Source organism: Psittacula echo, assembly GCF_963264785.1.
Source record: "Psittacula echo genome assembly, chromosome: 6".
Lineage (NCBI taxonomy): Eukaryota > Metazoa > Chordata > Aves > Psittaciformes > Psittacidae > Psittacula > Psittacula echo.
The window spans coordinates 24,461,192-24,485,734 of NC_137743.1; positions in this window are offsets into that span (position 1 = coordinate 24,461,192).

A 24,543-nucleotide genomic window follows, 5' to 3' on the forward strand; every position below is an offset into this window, starting at 1 on the left:
CTCTAATCTGCCTTTGTTTACTGGGGAACATAACATCTTTGAGATTATACTCAAAACCTGGTTGAAGTTTCTTGATGGAGTCAGATGGCCCACATGAAAGCATAGGCTGGAAGACAGTAATTTTGAGATAATTAATATTATTTCCATTTAGAAAGCAAGGATACAAATATATGGCAAACTTGGGAGCAGGAATACCAAAGCAAGGAAAGCAATGACTCTGGAAAGTGGTTTGGAATAGTCATTTGAACAAAAATAATTTTTTTTTTCTCTCTCAGGAGACCAAACCCAGGAGATGTTAATAAAATTATCATGAAGGCAGCCTAGGGGAGGGTATGACTTGCTTACAAATCACTCTCATCTACCACTGCTACAAGGATAACTTTTGCTTCAGTTGTCCACACTTCAAAAAGGTCCTTGAAGAACACAAAGAAGAATTCAGAAAGCAGACACTATCTGACTCGGAATCTGAGAAGCCTCCTCTGAGTGAGAGAGTGGATGGATGCTGTTTGATTAAGTGATCCATAAAACAGCAAACAAGACTTTCAATTACCTATATGAGGACTATGTTCCAGAGAGCAAATAGTTCGCTGATAAAGTAGTGCCAGAGCAGAACAAGGCCTAGAAGTCACAAGACAAACAGACTAAAAATTGCCAGATGCTGGAGCATAAAGGGGAAAGAGTTGCCTGTTCTTCAGCTCAGCTCAGCTGATCTTGTTTCTGGTAGGACAGAATTTGCCACATCCTACATGTATGACTTAGAGGCAGAGCTGCCCCCAAAGGAGAATATTTATTCCTCCATGCACAGAATTACCTTCTGCGAGGTCCCATTATGTCAATATTTCTATACAGATTGAGTATGATCTCTCATACAAGTTAGTGGATTGGGTTAGCAAAGGAAAATGCCAAGACTTGAAAAAACTCCACTATGAAAGAAAACTAGGCTTTTATCCCAGCATTTCAGGGGTACATAGCTGTTGACTTGGAGGTCCTTGCTGTGGGCTCAGCACAAACCCCTTTACATGGGCACTTCAGGCATATTCAGCCAGCATCTTGTTTTCACAGCTTGGTTCCCAGCTGTCCTGACCACTGTTTCAAGAGGGGTTTGACTGTGGCAGCAGGAGGTGGACGAAGTGGCTTTTGAAAGGCTCTACAGAGTGACTCAGCAGCTTGGCTCCAGTTACAGGACCCAGAATCCACTTGGCACAAATCCTGTCTCTTCTCACTGCTAGGCTACTGCTCTGCTTGCTGCAGCACAGCTCATCCTTGCCCTCACTCATCCCCACCCTTACTCTGGCACTCTGCTTCACCTTCCTTTCTGTAGGCACCAAAGTTTTGCCAGGGCTTTTCCCTTCCATCTCCTCCACGTAGGATGGATACAGATGAGTTTCGGTCCTGTCTGAAGACATAGGTGGAAGGTATTTTCATCCCTCCCCCCCATTCCCTGGCTCCCCCTACCCTTCCCTCTCCCATGCTCCTGTTCTGCATCAGCCCTTTGGAATTCTTTTCATCTCCAACCCTTGCAACTTGACTTCTTCTTCCTGTCTGGATCGAAGTTGAAAGCTCCATTTGTTTAATTTGGCTTTTAATTGACCTCATCCAATGCTCGTTGATGTCTCAGCTAATCTGTGTTTCTCCCCTGCTTATCTGGTGCAGTCCTTTGAAGTCCCCAACACGATAAAGTGTCCTGTAAGAAGACAGAACAAAGATGCCTCAGTCAAAATTTCCCATCTAATTCTTATTGTCCAGTCAATTTTTAGTTGTCTCTCAACTCTGAGACAAGCAGGAGAAGGAAATACAAAATAATTTGCATCTATCCCCACTTAGCTGGACATTTTGGTGATGAACTCTGCTAAACAAGCACATCATTCAGCTCTCCATCTGTCAATAAGAGCAGGTAGTACTGGGCTGCTCTTTGCAGAGGTATGGCAAAGTCCAGACCCCTCAATATTTATGAAATGTTCATGTGCTGTTTGGTAGGATGGGAGCAAATATGTTGCTGCCAGTGCTGTCTGCAACTACCAGGTTTGCCTTGGGCAGCTGGGGGAGTTAGGTGTGCAAATGCCACTGAAATGGGAGAAAAGATGGATGAACATTATGGAAAGCACCTAAGGCTACCTGTAACCTAACATTTAGCTAAGTCATTCCCCTTCATAATGCCTATGTCTGGAGAGGCTAAAATGGGGTTTGTCAGCCTCCCTTTGCTTGCCAGAAGTTTGAGCTAAAAAGGTAGGCCAGGTCTGGCTTATGAGCTGAATTCAGAATTTTCAGTCAGGTATATTCATTTCCGAGGTTGTGGAACTTGGCTGGGACTTGAGGTCCCACCTTAAGTGCAGGTGCCACTATCTTAAGGCATTTGTTTTTTTCTGAACTCAAGTACTTCTCCTGGAGACAGCAAAAATATAGCTGGAGAGCTTGGATTTTAAAAAGAGGCTTAAGCACCTTGGACTGCTGCTAGATATCTAAAAAGCATTGTTTAAGGATCTGCCGTTAGTGACTGGTCTCCACTGAAAGCTAACATGATTTGGGCTCCTAAGTGATAGCATGTGTTCTTGCCTTCAGTGACGAATGCTTTAAAGCTTCCAATTTTCAAAGTCCAAAATAGCAAGACAAATGCATCCCTGGTGTAATGGATACAGCTCCCATTGATTTTAGCTTTTGGGAGATTATAGTTATGAAAGTGTTCTGTGCAAACTTTGCAAAAAAATAAAAGACTTTGCAGAGGCACAGCAGGGAGCATTTCAAATCAAAGGATATGTTCTGCAAAGCTGTTTGCTCATGAGTCATTGCATGAACAGATTCCAGGACTCAGAGGAAATAAAAGGGTCTTACTAAAAGCAATATACCATTGAGTGTGTTTGTATATATGTGCAAAGCTCAATCTTGGCTCCAGAGGCATCACAAAGACTGAAAAAGTCCATGGCAGGAATTTAACTTGGTTCCGTCAGATATAAGCCTGTTATTTTCATTATGAGACAGCAAACTCCACTGTTCACTGTGCTACCCAATTCTGAGTTCAAGAGCTTGACATTCTGAGCTATCATTTTTTGATGTTCTTTACTCATAAAAATCACTGTCTGAGAATTCAGAGAAATGCATTAAAATGTGTCATGCAATGGAAGCATAGGATCAAACTCAGATCTCTGTCAGGAGAGGGAAAGATTCCACCCACCAGGTACTCTCCAGATGTGCAGAGCAAGGCAGTTATAGATGCAGACATGAGTTTTGTTTTTTTTTTTTTTTATATATATATCTTGCAGTTCCTCATGCAAACTTTTTGACAAAATTGCAGCATGAAAATCCATTGCCAAAGGGCACAGTGAGAAATGTTTCAGCCGAAATAAAATGTTCAAAGAGCTGGTAGGTCACTTCATGTCCAGCTGAGAAAAATTAAAAGAACTGTATTGAAGAAAAGCTGTGCTGGTCACCTTTGCAGAATTAAATGGGGATCTCCTGTATCAGGTCTTCTTTAAATGACCCCCTTTTCAAATTTATTTGCTATATGGTTCCTGGAAGAAAGAGAGACTAAAAAAAAAATTGGTGCCTGTATTCATCCTCTCTCATACATACCACTCAGATTGCAGACAGCTCACCCAGAGGAAAATTAAGCTTGGCAGGGGAAAAAAAAGCCCCTCGTGTATCTTTGATATTTCTAAATTGATGTTTCAGTATCTCTGTTTTACACCAACTGAAATGAGCCCAAATTTTCTGGTAGCACGTATGTGTTAACTTCTATTTGGCTTCTATTTTATTAAGAAGAAGAAGAAAAAAACAAAATCATGGCAGTCATTTAGCTGTAATGGCCAAGATATAAAATGTCAGTTTTATTTATGGCAAGTAGCTGGGTAGAAAATATGTTCTGGCATCACTTGAGATTTCAAGAACTTCGTTTTTCTTTTTCTCTTGCTGCATGAAATAATGCTGTATTCTTAACAAACAAACAAAGCAAAACAAAGACGGAGACAGCCCTCCCCAGCAAGAGGGATTATGTTCTTCTCCCCAGATTACCACCTCCAGAGTGAGGGGCCTGCTAGAGATGTGTGGACACAGAAGTCAAATCAGATGCAACAGGGACTTAAACCCATGCTTTCTATCTCTGAGTTCACACGCTAATTACGGGAGAAATTAGCACTCTGGAGCTGCTGTTTTCTGCTCTGTTTTTGAATAAAATTTCCATGCTGGACCTGAAAACTGTTATTGTCAAAAAAAAAAAAAAAAAAGAAAAAAGAAAAAAGAAAAAGAAAGAAGTGTCACTGAAGTCAGCCCACCCTTGCCACGTGTGCAGCTGTCGATGAACCCACATTTTCCGACAACAAACACTTCCATTGGAAAATTCCTTCTCAGTTCTCAATGATGAGCATTAATTTATTCCTTCTCCAAGTCCCCAAAGCTGCTCACAGAGTCAGCAATGCCCAGAATGTGGCTGGTAAAATGACAGCCACACTGAGACTCGTGAGCAGCAGCAATCTGGCTTTGTGTTACTAGTACATGAGTGTAACATGTGAAGCATTGCTGTTACTCTTGACTTGAACCTCTGACGAGCTTTAAAACACCATCTGAACCAGCTTCATAAACAGGTTTTACCAAACTCCAGCTGTTAGCATTTCTGGGATTATTTTTAGCATACAGTTTCACTCTCCCTCCATTATAATTGATTATCATGTGGTTTACATTTATATATTATATATCTCTTTCCCAAGGGAAATCTCCTTACAAGACCACCATGTCACTGACCATGGACAGATAGAAAGCTGCCCTGGCATGCTCTTCTCTTATCTGAATGTGAAAAGTGACATCAGGCAGAGCCCTGCGTCTCCTTACACTGGTAAATCAGACAAGCCAGGTTCTGTAAACACTTCTTTTTTATTGCTTCAAAGAGGCTTTATCTGTCCAAAAAGAGCCGACTATATGGATTTCTGAAAGCAGGCTTAGATCTCTCAGCCAAGAGATCTCTCAGCTGAAACCTTAGTTCTTCTATTCCATGACAGCAGAATTATGAAAAGCAGGGCAGTCCCTGCTACTTTTAAGCTTCTGCTTCTACTGGCATCCCAGGGTTTCGTTTTCCATTCCAGCAGAATTTTGGGTGATGGTGCCAGAAAATGGATTTTCAAAATTTGGATCTGGACACTGTGTGGCCACAGTTTAAACCACGTTCCCCACCTCTGGACTGGTTAGTCTGTGAGGCTAATGTGACTGTTAGCAGAAGGGTAAGATGGGTCTTCTGAATGCTTCTCAGTAGGCAGTCACTGACTTCCAAAAATAACTTCCTTTTTCTTCTGTTAATTAATGTAGTGTTAATTGCAGTGTTTTCCTGAGAGTGAGAAACCTCATCATCTGCAGCATTTGCCAGACCTTGTGCACAAGGACTGAATGTGCCAGGCATTTTCAGCTCCTCTACAAATGAAGCAGTTCATGGCGTTCAATACCCAAGGCAAAACCACTGGACTCCCCACAGGAGCCAGAAGGCCAGCTGCTGGCAGAGGAGGTTATGAGCTGAAGACATTTTGTACATAGGTGTTCGGCAATGCCATTTAGGAGGATGGTTCTTATGGAGGAGTCTCTGAGAAGGTAAACAAGCAATTCCCGAAGATCATCAAGAAGAAGCCTCAGTGCTTCAGACACCTAAGACAGATGCCTAGCACAGTGCTGCTGAGGCATCTACTGTGTGAAGCAGGGTTTCCTGCATGAAGAGCCACCACACCATCAAAATAGCTGAAATACATAAAACATCCTGAACGATTATGACTGACATAGTAAAGACAGATCTTGCTTACAGGCCCTGGGAGATGGCACAGTCATCACTACAGGAGGTCTTAGGAACGACACAGGAAGAGCAGACAGGGAGATGGGTGAGAGGATCTCTTGAGTTTCTTCCAGCTCTGCTTGCTAGAGTGCTTTATTAATACAAGACTCCAATCTAGTGAATGAAGACCTTACATAATCCAGACACCATAATATGAGTGACAAAATAAGGGCAGAAATAAACTGCACAGCTTGTAACTGTGGAACATTTTATCTAGAAATGGCCTGGGTTCTCTTTCGCCTGATGCCTATATCAAGATTAGATAGCATGCTGATAGTCATGTAGTAGCTCTACACATTTATGAGTCTAACACAGGCTACATGAAGTCTGCTCCTCTTATGCTCTGTTAGTGCTTAATTCTGATTTTCAAGTGGGTTATTGGCCTAAATGAATTCATTGCTGATAATGTGACCATGAAGAGATTGTAGCAGAAAGACATGAGAGTAGACGGACTGTAGATGGACTTGCCTTTACTACTGAGCACAAAAAGCACAGGAAAGTTGGCTGGAAAGAAAAGGCTATCCTTACTACTTTTCTCTCCCAAATGCAGGACTCTACATGTCACCCTGGAACGGATGGACTGCAACTGGCAGGGGTGTTCTCCCAGATCCAGAGGAAAGGCCTTTCTTTCAAGGTCATTCTTCAGTAATTATCCCAAACAGAGGAATCATCTAGCAAAACAAAACAAAAAAACCCCAACAAACCAATCCCCGTATTTCAATCACAGATGATGCCTAACATGAATTCCTGGAATATTTACAAGAACTGAATTTGTATTGCAATCTTCCCAGTTTCTTTCCCTGGTATTGCATTCACATTTACCATGGTAAATGGCTGTTATTTACTATGGTAAATGACCTAGGAAGAATTTGTAAGGTCATAAAAGTCATGGATGTACATGTTATGTGTGCTGAACGGTTGGAGAGGAGCAAGCACATTCTTTTGATGTTACCCCATCAGAACACCATGGCCCAGCCTCGAGGACTGATTCAAACTAAATAAAGACCTATTCCATGTATCTGAACATAGTTTAAGTACAGCATATTAACAAATTCAGTGGCAACATGTGGGAATGCATCTTGGTACTTAACATAAGTGACTTCAGTGTTTATGTATTGAGCTATACTGTGCTAAAAAATCCTCTATGTCAGTCTCAAGCAAGTGAAGTTACTCAGATTATGCTGCTGTCAGAATTGATCCTAATGAGCAAAGTGCAAAAAATAATTTCATGATTCTTTGTTGTGCATATACCTCTGGGAATATGTTAAACCAAATAGCAAAATATCTGGGTTGAATTGTTGCTGTCAGTATTGTAGAATCACAAAAGATAATGTACTCTCTCTTAACTGCTGAGGGGAGACATTTTCCCTAAGAAGTTATTTTGCAGCTTGCAAAGGACCAGACTCATCCATATCCAAAAGCTGCACCATAGGCCATGTTAAAGCAGTCTTTTATTTCTGGAGATTACAAATCTGTAAGAAATATAATTTTGGTACCCAGAGCAAGGGTCTTCTGTGTTCTCTCAGCTGAAGACTTGCCACAGTTTTAAGGCAATATTCTCCCCTTAGGTCTTGGTTCCGCAAAATGCTTCAGCACATGATTAATTCTAATCACTGAAGTCATCCCATTCGAATCAGAGCTTAAACACTTTGCTGAATTGTGTTTGAAGTGGGGAACAAGTGCTTGAATTTTCAAAAGTCTCTAATTGCAATTAGCTATGCCAAGGATAGTTTTTCATCTTTTTTCTGTATTTGGTGGACAGTTTGGATTAGAAAAGACTGCAACTCCTGTTTTATATACAAAACCCTTCTGACTACATGATGGGAGATTGTAATGCAGAGATTTGTTTTAGAATAGTTTTGCAGTGGAATTTGTCCCAACTTTCCAAAATAGAAGCTGTAGTTATCTTAAAATCCCAGTTTGTCTTATGAGAGCCTTAGGCCTTGTAATTAAAATACTGCGGCTTAACAAGTTACCAAGCATCAGCTAAGCTGAGGTAATTGTCTGGATGCAAACCTTACAGTAAATGTTTAGCCTAAATGCTGAGTCAATTTATCCTTAGGCAAATGCAGAATAATGTAATTTAACATTTCAGACTAAGCTACAGTGAATCACTGTGTTCATCACAGGCAAAGAGAAAGGATGTAAGCAGTTGCCCCAGCTGAGGAAAGACATGATAACTTACAGCCCTGGTCACTTGAGCAGTTTGAGCCCTTTCATGCTGCTGAAAATGGGAAACAACTGATGCTTAGCAGTTCTGCTACATTCTTCTACAGGGGTTTACCATTTACTGATCTAAGGAGATAGATAGTCCAAATCCAGCACACATTGGTAGTAGCTGAAATGACTGTTTGATGACATTCAGTAAAGCTGGTTCTTAGTCCATTTTTGGAGGATATGTATTCATTACAGGAATTGTTACAATGAAAGTAGAAGAAAAGGAGCAATTTGCCCATCTGAACAAAGCTAATGAGATTCCCCAGAAGAAAAGGTAATCAAAGAAAGGTATGGTAGAAACCTGCAAGGTCATGAATGGCTTTGAAAGAATGGATAGGGAATGATTGCCCACTGTCCCTTTTTATTTAAGAACTAGGAGACATGAGAAGAAACTAAGTGGTAGGACAAAAAAGGAACACACTTTTTCAGACATTTTGCAATTCAGCTGTGGAATTTCTTGTTGCAGGTTTTTGTAGTTGTGGAAGTTTTATTTGGGTTCAGAAATATCTAGACAAGTCCACAGAAGTAAAATCCATTAAGGAGCATTAACACAAAATAACATCTTGGTTGAGGAGTTCAGTGAGCCACAAATTGTTTGTTCTAGAAGTACCTGAAGGAGGAGTCCAGCAGAACCTGGCTTCATGGGTGAGTGAACATGCATGTCCATTGAAGAAGGCACATTGTACATGGTGTGGGTACATCATGAAGGATGAACGCAGAAGTTCTTGCAAATGCTACAGCCTTTGGAAGACATCATCTTGTATATAAAATGTCAGCCTCAGCAGAGAATGAGGGCCCAGACTGTGCCACAGGGGTGAACTCATCTGTTGCTTTAAACCAGAGGCATTTTAAGGAAGCAATTCCTTCAAAGCATTGGTAAAGCACTCTGATGTGGTGCATGGAGGGGGGGTTATTCTGCTGGGAATTTGGCATGTTCAAGTGTGTACAATCATTTCTAAGGCCTCTAGGGTTTGCATTTGATGGGGGTAAGAGGCAGCTGTATGCAGATTCATGAGTAATGAGGTCAGGAACAGAAGCAATTCTTGCCAGACACCTTTGCCTGGCAATTTTACTACTGACGTGTAAGCAGCCAGGGGAACTTAAGATATTCATCAGGAATCATTAGGTTTGATCTATAGACCATAATAACAGCCCACAGGATACTGGAAGTAGCACAATACTCTTTAAATATTAATTTGCTGTTCAGAAAAGGAAGAGAACTTGTCCAGTGTGGTTCGACAACAGACATAGAGGATCCTTGAAACTACTGTTTTCCTAAAGTGAAGGGACTGATTTAAACACCATGGAAGTCAAAGACAAGCTTAATGATGGAAATGTGCCCAATTTAAGTGAATGAAAAGACAGCTGGAGAACGGAGAATGACATTCAAACATCTTTTCCAATGGTCAAAAGCTTAGAAGAGAGTTTAACTTGAACCTTGCAGATCTGAAAACTAACGCAAATGTCAGTGATGAGATGGAGACTGGGATAGGAATTTGAAGAAGTCTTTCCCAGTCAGAGCAAAAAACTGAAATATCCTTCCACGAAGATAAGCATAAAATTTTCACTTACGAAGGTATATTCAATGGCTCAAATGGGGAATACATAAGATGTGGAATAAATGGCTAGGCAGCAGTTCCACGTTTCCCAATATGAGTTGAGGATGGGGTCCAGACAAAATAGGAGACAGGATTTCAAACTGCTATGAAAAATGGATGCATAAAGGGATACAGTGCTTTGCAAGGCATCCAAAACAATAATCTCCATCCAGCTTCACATCAGTAAAGTCTTGGCTAGAGTACAGTGCCATTTTATGTCAAAAAAGGGATAAAGCAACTGGTGATAAAAACGAAACAGAGAAACAGCTGACCGAAGATCTAGAAGACTAAACGAAGGACTGAAAATTTTACAGTGTTCAACACACTCTTTGCCTTCATGTTTAAAGAGGAATGGATATAGAGGAAGATCATGGGTTCTGTGGTGAACAATAAGAGAAGCAGCAGGCTTAAATAGGCAAGGGAATTATCGGCTTTCCACTGGGAAAATTGCAAGGGCAGTGAAGCTCTGAACTGCCTGCCTGGTAAGTTGGAGTATCGCCATTACTGAAGGTTTATGAGGACAAAATAGACAGATACCTGTGAGCAGTGAAACACGCACGGCATGTGCACTTCAATAGCCTTCACACAGGGTGCTGCTCACAATGACCCCAAGTTACAGCTACGGAGTCATTCCTACCCAAAGTCCGCTCCTGTCACTGACACTTCTCTGTTGTACCCTTTATAGTGGAGCAATGGGCACTTCTGTTATTTAAGATGCGCTTACATCATTCTTAGTCCAGAAGCCATGCACATCAGGAGATGTCTCCAAAGGTTTATGCAGCTTGTGGCTTGATGCCAGGACAGTAAGATAAAACAACTGGACAGTGGAAGAAAAGTACCATTCTTTTCTCTTTTTGTCAAGTTAATACTTTCAAACTTTGTAATATTAACTTTCTGCCATGTCAGAAGCCTTTTCACAGCATCTGATTAATAAAACACTACTTTTGTTTATGTAACCTCCCTATTGATGTGATTTGTTGAAGGCATCAGAGATGACGCATTTAAACCACCCTCAGTGACAAGTGCTTGGATATTTATAGGTCCCTTTAAATCACCTCCTATCCTTGGGTGCTGTATATTCAACTCCATAACCACCGTCCTGATTTCTGCATTCTGCGAATCTAAATCTCCTAGTGCTCCTTGATAATGTTTTTTACTGTTTCTCACATAGGGGCATATCAACAAGACTGTTTCAAGATGAGTTGTAGACACTCTGATGGAAACTCCTCAAGACTGGGAATGGGAAAACACATTTAAGTATCCAGTTTGACCCTTCTCTAACGCTGGGTGTTTCTGATAGAAGCAGAGTTACTATTGACACTCTATGCATATATTTGTGCACAAAAGAGGGGTGTTTCCCAAGGGAAACATATCTAAAACAGATCAAATTTTGAAACTTTACAACTGTCACTACGGTGTCCCGGTATGGATCCCTACTGGATAACAATCCTGACATTGTCTCCCTCATGACATCCTTGTCTCTAAATTGGAGAGACATCAATTTGATGGGTGGACCACTTGGTGGATAAAGAACTGGCTGGATGGCTGCATGCAAAGAGTTGTGGTCAATGGCTCGATGTCCAGCTGGAGACCGGTAACGAGTGGTGTCCCTCAGGGATCGGTGTTGGAACCGGTCTTGTTCAACATCTTTGTCGGTGACATGGACAGTGGGATTGAGTGCGCCCTCAGCAAGTTTGCCGATGACACCAAGCTGTGTGGTTCGGTTGATACGCCGGAGGGAAGGGATGCCATCCAGAGGGACCTTGACACGCTTGTGAGGTGGGCTGATGCCAGCCTTATGAAGTTTAACCATGCCAAGTGCAAGGTCCTACACCAGGGTCGGAGCAATCCCAGGCATGGCTACAGGTTGGGCAGAGAAGAGATTCAGAGCAGCCCTGCAGAGAAGGACTTGGGGGTGTTGGTCGATGAGAAAATGAACATGAGCCGGCTGCAGTGTGCGCTCGCAGCCCAGAAAGCCAACCGTATCCTGGGCTGCATCAAAAGGAGCGTGACCAGCAGGTCGAAGGAGGTGATCCTGCCCCTCTACTCTGCTCTCGTGAGACCTCACTTGCAGTATTGTGTGCAGTTCTGGTGTCCTCAACATAAAAAGGACATGGAACTGTTGGAACAAGTCCAAAGGAGGGCCACGAGGATGATCAGGGGAGTGGAGCACCTCCCGTATGGAGATAGGCTGAGAAAGTTGGGGCTGTTCAGCCTGGAGAAGAGAAGGCTGCGTGGACACCTCATAGCAGCCTTCCAGTATCTGAAGGGGGCCTACAAGGGTGCTGGGGATGGACTCTTCATCAGGGACTGTAGTGACAGGACAAGGGGTAACGGGTTCAAACTTAAACAGGGGAAGTTTAGATTGGATCTAAGGAAGAAATTCTTTACTGAGAGGCTGATGAGACACTGGAATAGATTGCCCAGGGAGGTTGTGAATGCTCCATCCCTGGCGGTGTTCAAGGCCAGGTTGGACAGAGCCTTGGGTGACATGGTTTTATGTGAGGTGTCCCTGCCCATGGCAGGATGGTTGGAACTAGATAACCTTAAAGTTCTTTCCAACCCTAACTATTCTATGATTCTATGATTCTACTTTGGTTTTAAGCATCTCAGAGATGACAGGTTGCATCCAGGTTCATTTAATACTTTACAGAAATTAAAGTTCTGTTTGTTTCTTGTTCACATAACCTCACTTGAAAAGATCAGCTTTCACTGCTTTGTCTCATGTGAGGAAGCTTTCCCTTTAGACTTTGAATTTCTTTGCCTTGTTTGAGGACAGTACAAAAAGGTTTCCCAAAGACCCAATGCTACTTTCCACTGGGTTCCTGTCACTACCATTCCCATGAACAGAAATCTGTGGTTTCTACTTGGCTAGTAGAAAACCTACATGTCCTCCAGAGTCAGTGCTTTCAGAAGAATCATCACAAGGTCTAATTTTAATCTCTAGTGAGCAAGTGCAGGCAGACAGCAACACAAGCAGTATTATGTTGTGAGCACTTTCTGGTAAAAGCAGAGTTGCAAATGGAAGCAGAGCAAAGTCATATTTGCTTATGTCAAATGTCAGCAAACAAAGACCTACACATTTCTAGTTCCTATGTCAGGGAGAATAGGAATGACCACTCTAGCTATTCAAAGTCGGGGCTTAACTCCAGGGTAAACTGACCTTGGAGGTACTAGAGGGTGCCAAACACCATCTACATTGTTTCAGGGTGTCCTGGTGTTAAGCTGTGACAGTAATACTGAGTTTGACCACCCAGTAGACTTTCTTGCATGAAGAAAGCAAAATAGTTGTTAAGTCTCCCATCTGTAAGGTTCCATCAGGGAAAAATGAGCAGTTATAGCTTTCAAAAGGCTTAATAAAAATGTGTTTTATTTTCTGTCCTTTGGGATGCCATAGGGAGATCATCACAAAAGTCCCTGGATCGTCCAGTTTACGGCTATGATGGAAAACCTATTAAAAGTTCCTTCTGTGATGATAGCATTTATTTGGTTCTCCAGCCACCTCTCTTCCCTGCTGTCAGTCTCTGGTGATGAGTTCAGGTGCATCAGGCACTTAGAAGAAGTATTGTGACAGGAGGCTGAATTTCAGCTGGGGACTAAGATGAGGCCAAAACCATTAAAGGTGATTTAAGGCAGGTGGGGCTGAACCTGTCACGTGTGTTTCAAAATGCTCTGTTATTTCTGATGTATGATTACACTAGTCCCAATGGATCATCCCTGGATTTATGATGTTTGCATAAATGCTTGGCTGTAAATTAGAAGATGTTTTGAGCTGTGCTTCTCTTAGCTGGAAGACATAGATTTGCAGTCCCTGCTGAGCCATCAACCATCCTAGGGGAGATAAGCCAATAACTTAACTCTTGGGTTAGCAGTAGTGAAACATGCAGGACTGCCGATGTTTCTGGAAGATATGATGTCTTTTTTACAGATGAGTTGTGTTTCAGTGCTTGGGCAGGGACAAGGAATGTAGGAGTTATTTCGCTTCCTGGGTATCTGTTCTTGTAGTTTAACGGAAAGCATGACTAAGAGTGGGTAGTATCTAAATTTGTGTCTGGAATTTCCAGCTTGTTTACACCTGCTGAGTGAAGACCTTTCCCATGGGGCACAGTTTCAGGTGTGTTGCAAGTCCTGCAGGCTGGTGTGGCAGCTGCTGTTGGATGTGATGCTAGTTGCATCTGTCTCTCAGGCTACAGAAACTAATGCCTAGCCATGCCGCCCCAATCATCTATTGAGGCAGACCTTTGAGTTATTTGTTCAGCTGGGGCAAGTTTTCCTTCTTAATCTTTTCAGCTTGGCAGGATTGCTGCTGAGCACACAAGGAAGCTCATCAGTTGCTGGCTGGATGTTTGGACAAGGGGATAACTCCTGCTGAGGCTGGTGAGCTCCAGTCCTGTCTAATTTACATTGTTATTTATTCTGCAGGCATTCCTGTGCTTCCTGAGTACAAGCTGGCTTTTCAGCACGTTTACAGCCACACTCCCACAGAGAGCTCAGCAGTGACAGACAACTACACACAGAAGCAATCATGGAGGACTAGTGCTTGTAGACCAGCCACCCCCTTCTGTGGAGAACAAAGAAGACTGATTCAGCAGGGTCCATCTACTTCAGGTTCTGAGCCTTGTATTTTGTTTGGATTGCTGCAGTTTTCAAGTCAATTTTCCAGGTATATCTAATTCCGAAACAAACCTGGAAACTAGGAAGTTGTTTGCTTTTAACCCTCCAGATGAAATTAAGGTGACTTAGTCAATGGTACGTGAGCAAGTGGCACAACACATGACCAAATGTGACAGTTGGGTCACTCAGAAAGTCAGACCTGCTTGTCCACCCTGCAGGCTCAATCGGAAAGGTCTGCACAGGGCAGGCATGTACAGGCCTGCAGGACAAAACATGCACAGCATCTGAATGCAGGGCTTGGTGAATGCTCACCAGCTGGTGAATGGCAGGAGGTCATCTGTGGGGACTGCCTCCAATGTGTGACACAGCCAAAATTGCTAGCCTTTAGCCTTGAGAATGGATGCCTCATCTCTAGGGCTGTGTCCTGGGTTCAGCTGTAACAGTTATGTCACATCTAAGGTTTGATTATGCTGTAAGGAGCAAAAGTCACTTATATTATTAGAGGGAACTATCTGCACCACTGGTAGTGGATCTCTCCAATAAACAGCAGAAGAAACAGAGATCCTTCACAGCTTGAGCTGAGAGGCCTCACCATGAGCTGTGATATCTGGACCTCAGGGAAAGAGGAGGAGAAAAGAACAGCTGCTCTATTACTCCCACTGTATCTGTACTGGTTTCAGTCAAACCTGTGAGGTGAGGGTGTTAGGAATTTGCACCCCAACAGGACTGTGCATGTAGTAGCTTGGGTTAGACACCTCCCTGCTGACCAGGGAAGACATGTGGATAGTGGGTCATGGGGAGATGGAAGACCAGCACCATGACAAATCTTACTTTAGCTCCTAACCTGTATCAAAATATCAGTGAGACAGTACTTGGTTACTCCTCTGTGTGATGGAATAAATGTCTGCCTCCAGACTAAGAGGAGTGTTCTGGAGGTAAAATCCTTTTGCTATCTCAAAGTACTTGAAACTCTTAGGTGCTGTGTTGCCATTTGAATACCCATTCTGACCTATGCATTCCCCTGCTGGAATGAACTGGAAGAAAACATCACTGCAGACACCCTCAGCCAGTAAACTACATTCTGCAGAGTCTGATGGCCATGATCAAAAGCCACACTTTGTGTTTTCACTGTCACTGCCTCCTCTCGGTGCACCCTCCCCTTCTTCTGTAAGTCAGACATTAGTTTGGGGTAGCCACAATCCCTTGTCAGTGGGAACGGAAATCAAAACGTGCAGTTCACTTTGAGCAACACATCAAGTCTGCTGGGATGGAGTCAATCCTTGACAAGGAGAGGATGGCTTTGGAGTCTTCCATGGCAGTCTGCTGCACCTGTCTGAAACATTGACAAGACAGTTAAGAACTGGTAAATGAAATATCACTGCACGGACACAGCTTGTTGTAAGGAAAAAGCCAAACAAAATATTGTTTCTTTTAATAGCAACTGCCAGTGGGGATTTTCACTCCATGCTTTTTGCCTCCTGGAATAGATCTGCCTGCCATGTAGTGCTCATGATGGGCACAAGCCTCAGACCAGGAACTGCTGGTCCCAATAGAGTGTCACCTGGGAGGTGATGAAGACAAACAAAGGCACCTCTTTAATTTTTATAGCACTGCTAAGCCCTTTCTTTTGTAGGGTTGGATTTAGCTCAGAGCCCATGGCTGCCTGATGACGTGTGAACGGGATGTCGGTGAGGAACTGACCTTAGAGCTGATGACAAGTTGTACTGGCAAAAACTGGTGTAGCTGAGTGAAGGCGGAAACTGTGTAGCAGCAAAACCAAGGCACATTTGGTGAAGGGTGCATGAAGCAGGCACAGATATGTGGCATAGCAACTACTGATGAACACAGCAAACACTGCGACACAAGGGTGATTAGGGCATGGATGGCTCAGGAGGGAATAACATCTTAGGAAAAAACCCCACCAAAATCAAACAAAGAAGGTATGGGACTGTGAAAACCAAATGTGCTGTCTCTATATCACACTCCTAATTTAAGTGAAATTTACAGCAAGAATTATACTTTTCCCCTGCCTCCTCCTTTCTTGTGGAAGTACTTGTTTTCCTTTACCTGGGAACAGAGGACACTCTGTCTGTAAATCTTTATGGCTTTCCTGCTGTTTTATATTACTTGTGTAGCTCTGAAATACCCTTACTTGTCCTTGCCTTTCCTCAGGCAAATTTCCCATCTTCAGATTTCTTTTCAAAGTGACCCCAGCACTTCTGGAAAGCAAGGAAGACATGGCTTCTTATATCCTTCCTGTATTCTGGGCAAGGATTTTCTTGTCAACTAGGGAATTCATTTATGTGATTAGATATACATGCGCGTAGATCCACATAGTCTTTTGCAAGCAGGCAGGACATGTTTTGCCCACACTCCAAACTGTCCAACAGCCATGGAAATGCAATCACAAGGTGCTGAGTGACAACTAATATAACCTACTTCTCAAAAGTGCTTATTAGTTGGGCTCAGAAATGCACTAAAATGACTGCATTACTTCCCACATAGAGCTGGCTTGTGTTGGGTCAGTTCAGAGCACAATATTTCATGAAGACAGGCCTGACATTTCATCCCACAGGGTATGGACTTCTTTTAATAAGGTTTATCAGATTCAGATAGCAAAAACAGAATCACAGAACAGAAAAGTCTCCACAGACCACCAGCTTGGAGATCATAGCTGAAGAACCTTTCTGTAAGAACCAGCAAGACCCTCTAATGAAGTGAACAAGACTGATGTTGACAGTTTATTACAGTTCTTGGCTGGATTAGTGAACACACATATACTCCTTTTTTTTTTTTTTTGGTAAGGCATTGTACTGTAGCCAAAATCTGCTGTGATTTATGTATTACTTTAAATTTGAACTAAAGCTCATTGGTGTGTTTTCAAAATAAGGAAATTTCACAGAACTATATTGTTCTGGAGCCAGAGTATGTCACAAAGATGTATCTGTCTGTGACTACTACCTGAGTCAGTGTAAGCAAAGCCAGGATTAACCTATAGGTGTAAGTCCACCTACCCCACATTTCTCCCATTCCCTTCTCTGTTCTTATAGCAGCAGTGGCATCCCTGTCTCATGATGAATGTGGTCAGGGAACTGACCTGATCAAAAATTAGTGTAAATAGAAAAGCAGTTCAGTTTCAGTTCAAAAGAAGTTCAGCACTTCAGTATCCTTGAAGTTATTTCAGCAAGGATAACTTCCTTGCTTTCCATTCTTAATTATTGTGTGGCTGGAGCAGGACTTTCTCCTTCAGTGGCACCAGTGTTTGTGCTGAGTGCTTCTGACTAGATTAGGCTGAAGCTTTCCTTATGGCTGCTGATGCTACACCTCTCAGACTCAGTGTACCAGGCAAAAGACACAACCTCCAGACTACAACTCATGTAAGACAGTCATCTGCACTGGTTTCTTCAGGGCAGTCCCTTGTGCCTTCCAAAACCTCCTTGCTTTGTGCAGTAGTAACAGACTCAGGTATGCTTGTACAATGGACCTTGAGTCCTCACAAGGCTTACTGACCATAAGAATAAAGAGATAACCCTAGCAAAAGAGTTGATTTATTGTGTCTAAACCAACTGAGCTGGCTGCCCGTCTCTACCCTTCACCTATTACAATCACTTCTGAGAACAGGGAGGAGAAAAACACTACAGACTCAAAAAGAGCATAGTCTGGTGCGAAGTATGTTAGAACATGATTTACATAACCTACATGGAACATTGACATCCCAGTATCTAGTTACAAACTTGTAACTTATCTGTCCAGTTGTCTTCATCTCTGTCAGATACAGATCTGTGATTCAGAGCACAAGAATCATAGAATCATAAAATGGTTTGGGTTGGAAGGGACCTTAAAGCTCACCTAGTACCAACCCCCTTCCATGGGCAGGGACACCTTCCACTAGACCAAGTTGCTGAAAGTCCCATCCAACCTGGCCTTGAACATTGCCAGGGAAGGGGCAGCCAGCACTTCTCTGGGCAGCCTGTTCCAGTGTCTCACCACCCTCACTATAAAGAATTCCTTCCTAATATCTCATCTAAATCTACCCTCTTTCAGTTTGAAGCCATTAGTCCTTGTCCTATGGCAGCATGTCCTTGTAAAAAGCCCCTCTCCAGATCTTTTGTAGGTCCCCTTAATGTACTGGAAGGCTTCTAAGATGTCCACAGACTTCCTCTTCTCCAGGATGAACAAGCCCTACTCTTCTAGCCTCTCTTCATAGGAGAGGTGCTCCAGACCCCAAATCATCTTCGTATCCTCCTCTGGACTCACTCTAGGAGCTCCATGCCCTTCTTGTGTTGGGGGCCCCAGAGCTGAATGCAGAAATTAGGCTCCTGCTCTGAATCATCGTCTAAAAGAACTTCTGCTTCGGTTTCAAAAGGTGGTGAGTCCTTACATATTTCTAAACTAAACCAAACCACACCTTATGTGTTTGGGAGAGAAAGAAGCCAGCTTTGCTCAGCTTTCCCATGTGAAAAACCTTTCAACTGGCAGCATTTCCCTCATGCATTAGAGATACCTCTTCTGAAATCCCCAAGCTGGTTTGCCATGCCCAAAGCCCTCCATCTAGATGTGCAGGTGGTTGAGGCCCCAGTTGTACCACAAAAGGGTTTTTGTAGATCCCATGAAGCTTCCTGAAGCCTTCCACTGGGATTCTGGATTTGTTCCCCATTCCTGGGGAGTCACAGGATTTCTCCTTCAAGAACCATAAGGCCAGATCTGAGATGACCATCCTCAGAGCAGGGAAAAGGAGAAAGCAGGGCAACTGTGGGGTCTATTTTACCAGTTTTCCTGACTCACACTGAATACCACTGGACAGTACTGACAGACCTTGGACTTCTTTATGGAGATGTTAGGTGTTCTATAGGAGCTCTGCACTGCTATCCTCATGCCACCCTCCTTTTTCTGTTTTTGTCCCCTACCTGCTGCCAAGTCTTTCCTGTGAAAGGGGTTTTATTATTTTTACTTGTTTGGGCAGGCTCAGGACTCATTGCTGAGAAATTCAGCAGGGAGAACAGTTACCACAGATGCCTGTAGGGCAGCAAATGAGAAAGCACTAGTGTACAGAAATAATACTGTGTGAGACAAAAGTTCTGCAAGGAAAACTCTGTAGAATAAAGACCTCCTAAACCCAATCAACCCAGAGTTTCAGACTGTTCTGAACACTGGTCCCATCCGACCTTTTATATTATGAGTCCTACAGCAAGGGACAAGAAGAACAAATAGTTCGAGAGTTAAGACACAATTTGTAGGCCTGGAAAATCTGGTTACAATTCTTGGCTCTGCCAAGAGCTTCCTTCCTGACTTTTTCCAAGTGGTTTCATTCCTTCTGTGAAGCACTGCTTATTGACAGACTCTCCTTGTTATAATGCTCAGACCCAGGCATGGAAAACTCTGACTCTGTGACTTTTAGATATTTGTCAGGTCAACTTGGATGAGAAAGGTGTTTGGAGGGTGGAAAATAAATAACAACAAGAAATTGAGCCCAAGAGCATATTCATTCGGCTTTGGCAAAATCATGAACAGTCTAAAGCAGCATGTGTTGTAATAGGAGGTAATGGGGAGCCTTGTGAGTGGTTAGTGCTTTCAAGTCAAGCCTCTAATAAAGTCACTGAGTTTCAAGCACATCATCAACCTGATTTTTGCTAAGGCTTTTCAGTGATGGTGTGATGCCAGTCACAGAATCACAGAATGGTTAGGGTTGGAAAGGACCTTAAGATCATCTAGTTCCAACCGCCCTCCTATTAGCAGGGATGCCTCACACCATGTCACTCAAGGCTGTCGTCGCAAACTACAACACATCAACTACATACCCCAACGCAACATTTCTAACACACTGTGGACAGAGAAGAAAGGGTACAGGGTGGCAAAAACCTCCCCATCTGATAGTTTCAAGATACCATGTAGAAACTTGTAGTCAAAAAGTATCCTCAGAGCTGTTGCTTGTCTCCGAGCACAATCCACACATGCTCTTTTGAAGCTTAAGACCTATTGTTAAACCTTGAAAGGGTATGAGGTTGATCAGGTACTCAGGGTGAGAGCTAGCACAGACTGTGCACCTGATTCCTTCGTTTTCAGGGAGGAGTTATTTATGGTAGGAGTCCTGAGCAACAGATTATACCCCTACTTCATAGAGGAAAGCAGAATCTTTCTAAATCCATGCCAGATCTGAGCAATGGGAAAAAGAAATTCCTTCCTAAAGCTGAATCTGGCAATGGAATTAATTTGGATGGCATGACCACCTCACACCTGCTGTGCTCTAGGGGTAACTCTGCCTACCTCTAGCAGCACCAGAACATTTGTCCCACACCGTGTCTCTAACTACAGCCCAGCCCCAAACTGCCAGGAGAAAAAAGTGTAAAAAGAGACAGAGTTGGGACTAAGAATCGTGGAAAATAAAATCCTCCTTTTCCCTCTGTCTAGCTGATGTGAATACCCCACAGCCTCTGTAAGCAACATGTGCAAATAGGATCAACACGATGTCAGTAAAATACTCTCACCCTCTCTTGCAGGAAGACACAAAAGACACATGTGTCTTCTCATTGAAACCTTTCTGAGCTCCAGGTTTGTCCTGAACCTGCCCCAGGATCCTAACTTCATCAGGGTCCTTTCTGAAACTATGCCCCTTCCTTTCCAGAAGACTGTTTCAAACAGGCATGCAGATTTACAGCTGTAAATGTTTCACTACTTGTTTAGACTGTCACTGACCAGGAAGCATCTGCAATGATTTTATATGGAGGAGGCTTGGCAGCAGTGAATTATCATCTGACCTGATGTTGTGGTTGTTTAACTTTTTCTTCTTCTTTTTTTTCTTGCTCCTCCAAGGAGATCTGGGATCCGGGACATGTTAAACATTATTTTGCTGACTTTAAATTGTTTTGCAATATTGCAGTCAACTTGAATGCCAAACTTAAGCCTGTGAACTATTTTTAACCTTGACTTTGTCAGTGCAATGGATACTGTCGTATCAAAGTATTTAAGGGTTTGTGGTAAAACTTCCTCAAACCAATTTTTTCTCAGATGAGAATAGTCTTACTGGAAGCCTATACAGATAGGAGCTATAAAAATTAGGTCGAAAATTGAATCAGGCTGCAGGAAGAAAATAATCCTTTTGTATCATGGCAGCATAAAAGCAGGCAGTTTTTGGAACAGGGATGGGTTCCGTTCATAGCATACACATAAAACCAGCCTAACTCTAATGTGGTCCTGAAAGGATCTCATGGATGAAAGCTCCTGTTCTGCAACACTTCTGTAAAATTGTGCTGTATGCAGGTAGCAGAGCTACTCCTTGTTAGCTGAGCCAGCACTATTATTTATCTTCCTAGCCCTTGAAAGATGGACACACACCAGGTTAGATTTTAGCACCTTTGTGGCAAGGGCCCATTGCCCTGAGAATTATGAGCAGGGATGTTTACCACTAGACAGGTGGGTAGTTGGGCTTGTCTGTGGGTGAAAGCAATGCTGGACATCCCATATGATGGAATCCAACCTTCATCTTCTGAAACCAAGGAGACAACTGCCTGTGGAGCAGGGAGTTGTGAGTGCAGATGCATGTATGGATCACTCCTATGCAGACAGCTGTCTCTGCAGCACAGCAAGCACACAGTGCAGTAATCTCTCTCAGCAGCACAGGTCCACTCTCTAGGAACCAGTTACTAGAAATATGATGCCACATGAAAACCCTGAGCTGTCACTTCAGCCGAGTAAAGCTGACAACTGTGTTTGAGCTTACTGCTGTTTGAGACCAGAGGACCATAAGTTTGGATGTTCTTCATCTCCAGGAATAAATATCACTGAGAAGGTTGTTTGGGAGTGTGTATATTTTTGTTTGTTGGCTTGGTTCTTTATTTTGCTGGCCCTTCTGTACTAAAACACAATCAAGCTGTGTAATTAGAAAGCTGTGGGAGAACAGATTTTACCAAAAGCACCTGTGAAATTTGATAGATGCTCTTGGACTTGTCTGAAAAATGGGAAATTTTTCAAGGTAAATGCATCATATCAACCCAACACTGAAGAATATAAATGGGTCTCATATGATTACAGCAAGCTGGCAAATACTGATGGTAAAAAAAGTGAGATATCAGGATGAGGAAAAAAGACATTACTGATGAAAAATTTCATTTGAGTATCACAGCAATTTACTACCTACTTAAAATGCAGAAGCCTGTCAGGATATCCTAGCTGGACAAAAGGATACTGCCATTGCTAGATTTTTATCTAGTATGGAAACCCTCAGGTTTCCATTAGGACAGAGAGATGATGGGATGAGGTCTGGTTCAGCTTCTTTTGGTGCTGCTGGGGCTGCAGATACCTTATCTTGGTGTCTTAGCTTCTTATTCCACACTGGATGGTGGGCAGCTTTCAGTTTCAAATTGTCTCCCATCCTGCTTTGGGTATATCTGCACTGCTCTCCTGCAGGACCCCACAGAGCAGCCAGGAGAACAATGTCCTCCCTTTCACAGCTTGGCTTCCTTATGGACAAGATTCAGATTGCACCTATTTCTGCCTTACAACTCACTAATCACCTCATGGACTGTGAAGGCATTAGTCACATTTTGGTACACAATGGTGCATGGTCTAAAAAGCACTCAGGACTTGTTGGCTTATTGTCTGAGACAAGACTTTAGTCCTGTAACAAGCATATTTTCTCAGAACAGGACTCTGGCCTAAAGTTTGCAGGACATGCTACTTGAGAAGCCACAGACCTATTAGAAGGAAATGAAGTAATTAAAAGGTCTTGCCCTGAAAAGTCCCATGTGTTCAAGCAGGGCACATGGGCAATCCAACACAGTATGCCCAAAACACACATTTGTGCTTGTGAACTGTGCTTATGCAAGAAAGTGCTTAAAACCTGGCCCAGGTCAAGTCTCAACTGGAATAAATTTATTTAAATGATCCATCTGGAGGTGTTCAACCACCAGACTCTGCTTCTGGGGTATAAGTGTTCCTGGCTTTGGGCATGCATTCACAGGCAAGCCTAATGGCACACAGCTGCATCACACCCCCATGAGAAAAAAGCTCACATCTCACATCTGGACAGCAGTCTGTCAGACCCACCACCTTGAAACATGGTTGTGCTAGATACACCTTTCCTGTGTTTTTACTCACTCTTGAATGACCTCTTGGCTTTGCTTCACGATTCTACACTCAAGCTATAAATGACACAAAAAGATGTTTATGTTTATGCAATGGTGTGTCCTCTTTTTGTCCAATGAAATCCCCAAATCCAGTCCTTTCTCAAAAGGAAATGAAAAATGACAATAGGAAATGCCTGGCTCCGGCTCCGACAACTTCATGGTTTTCTTCACTGGATTTGGGCTCACCAAGTGGTGCTTAATCACCTTTCAGGATGTGGCTGGTTTATAGCATCTGGATTCACAACAGTAAAAGTGGGTCCCATCGTGCATGATGCATGATAGCCATATTTAATTTTCATACCAGCACCAGATGCCTTAGAATCTGGACAGTTTATGTAAGCACTGAACCTCCACTTTTCTTTAACCTCAACACAATTTCATCAGCACCAAATAGGCCAGAACATTCCTGTGAAGTAACCAATTAAACCACATTAATTACTTAATAATAAAAATAGGCAAAGTGTTTTTTTTTTTTCCCCCTTGTGTTGTCTGAAACAAGTGCTAGAAGGAATTTCCACCCCCCAATGAAGATCTATTCTCTGAAAAATCTGAAATAAAAAAATCAAAAGACTAAAATAAACTCTTTTCATCTTTTCAACTAAGACTGCCTTTGAGTAAATTGGAAATAATTCAATCGTTTTAATTCTAGCTGGAGGTGATGATAGCCTGAGAGATCTTATATGTTTGCATGGCACCTCTGACTGCAGGGTGCAAAAGTCTGCATTGCAGTTTTCCGAAAGAAATGTGGTTTAAAGTATTTTTGTTTATGAAGGGAGAAGGCACAAACAGGCTATATGGACACATCTGTCACTGCTCTTATTTAACAAATAAAGGAATGCAAGAAGGAGCTTTCATTCCTTCTCTTGTTAAACAAATTGCAGTGATTTTTCTGGTGAAGAAAGTGACCTATAAACAAGGCTGGGAAAACACATATTGGGAGTGAATGCAGCAGGAATGGATGGTCTCCTTTGTAGGACTGTGTAAGTATTACAGGGAATCCATAGGCTATTGGATTTAAGCTCTTCAGGTTAATACACACTCACAGGAAACAAAAAACAAGGACAGATGAGGATTTTGGTGAACAGTTACAAAAACTGTGAAAACAATTTTGGAAAATTTGTTACCTTATTAGGAAGAATCTGAGCATCTTTTCTCAGATTCATAGCAAAATTTCCATAGAATTTGGGAATAA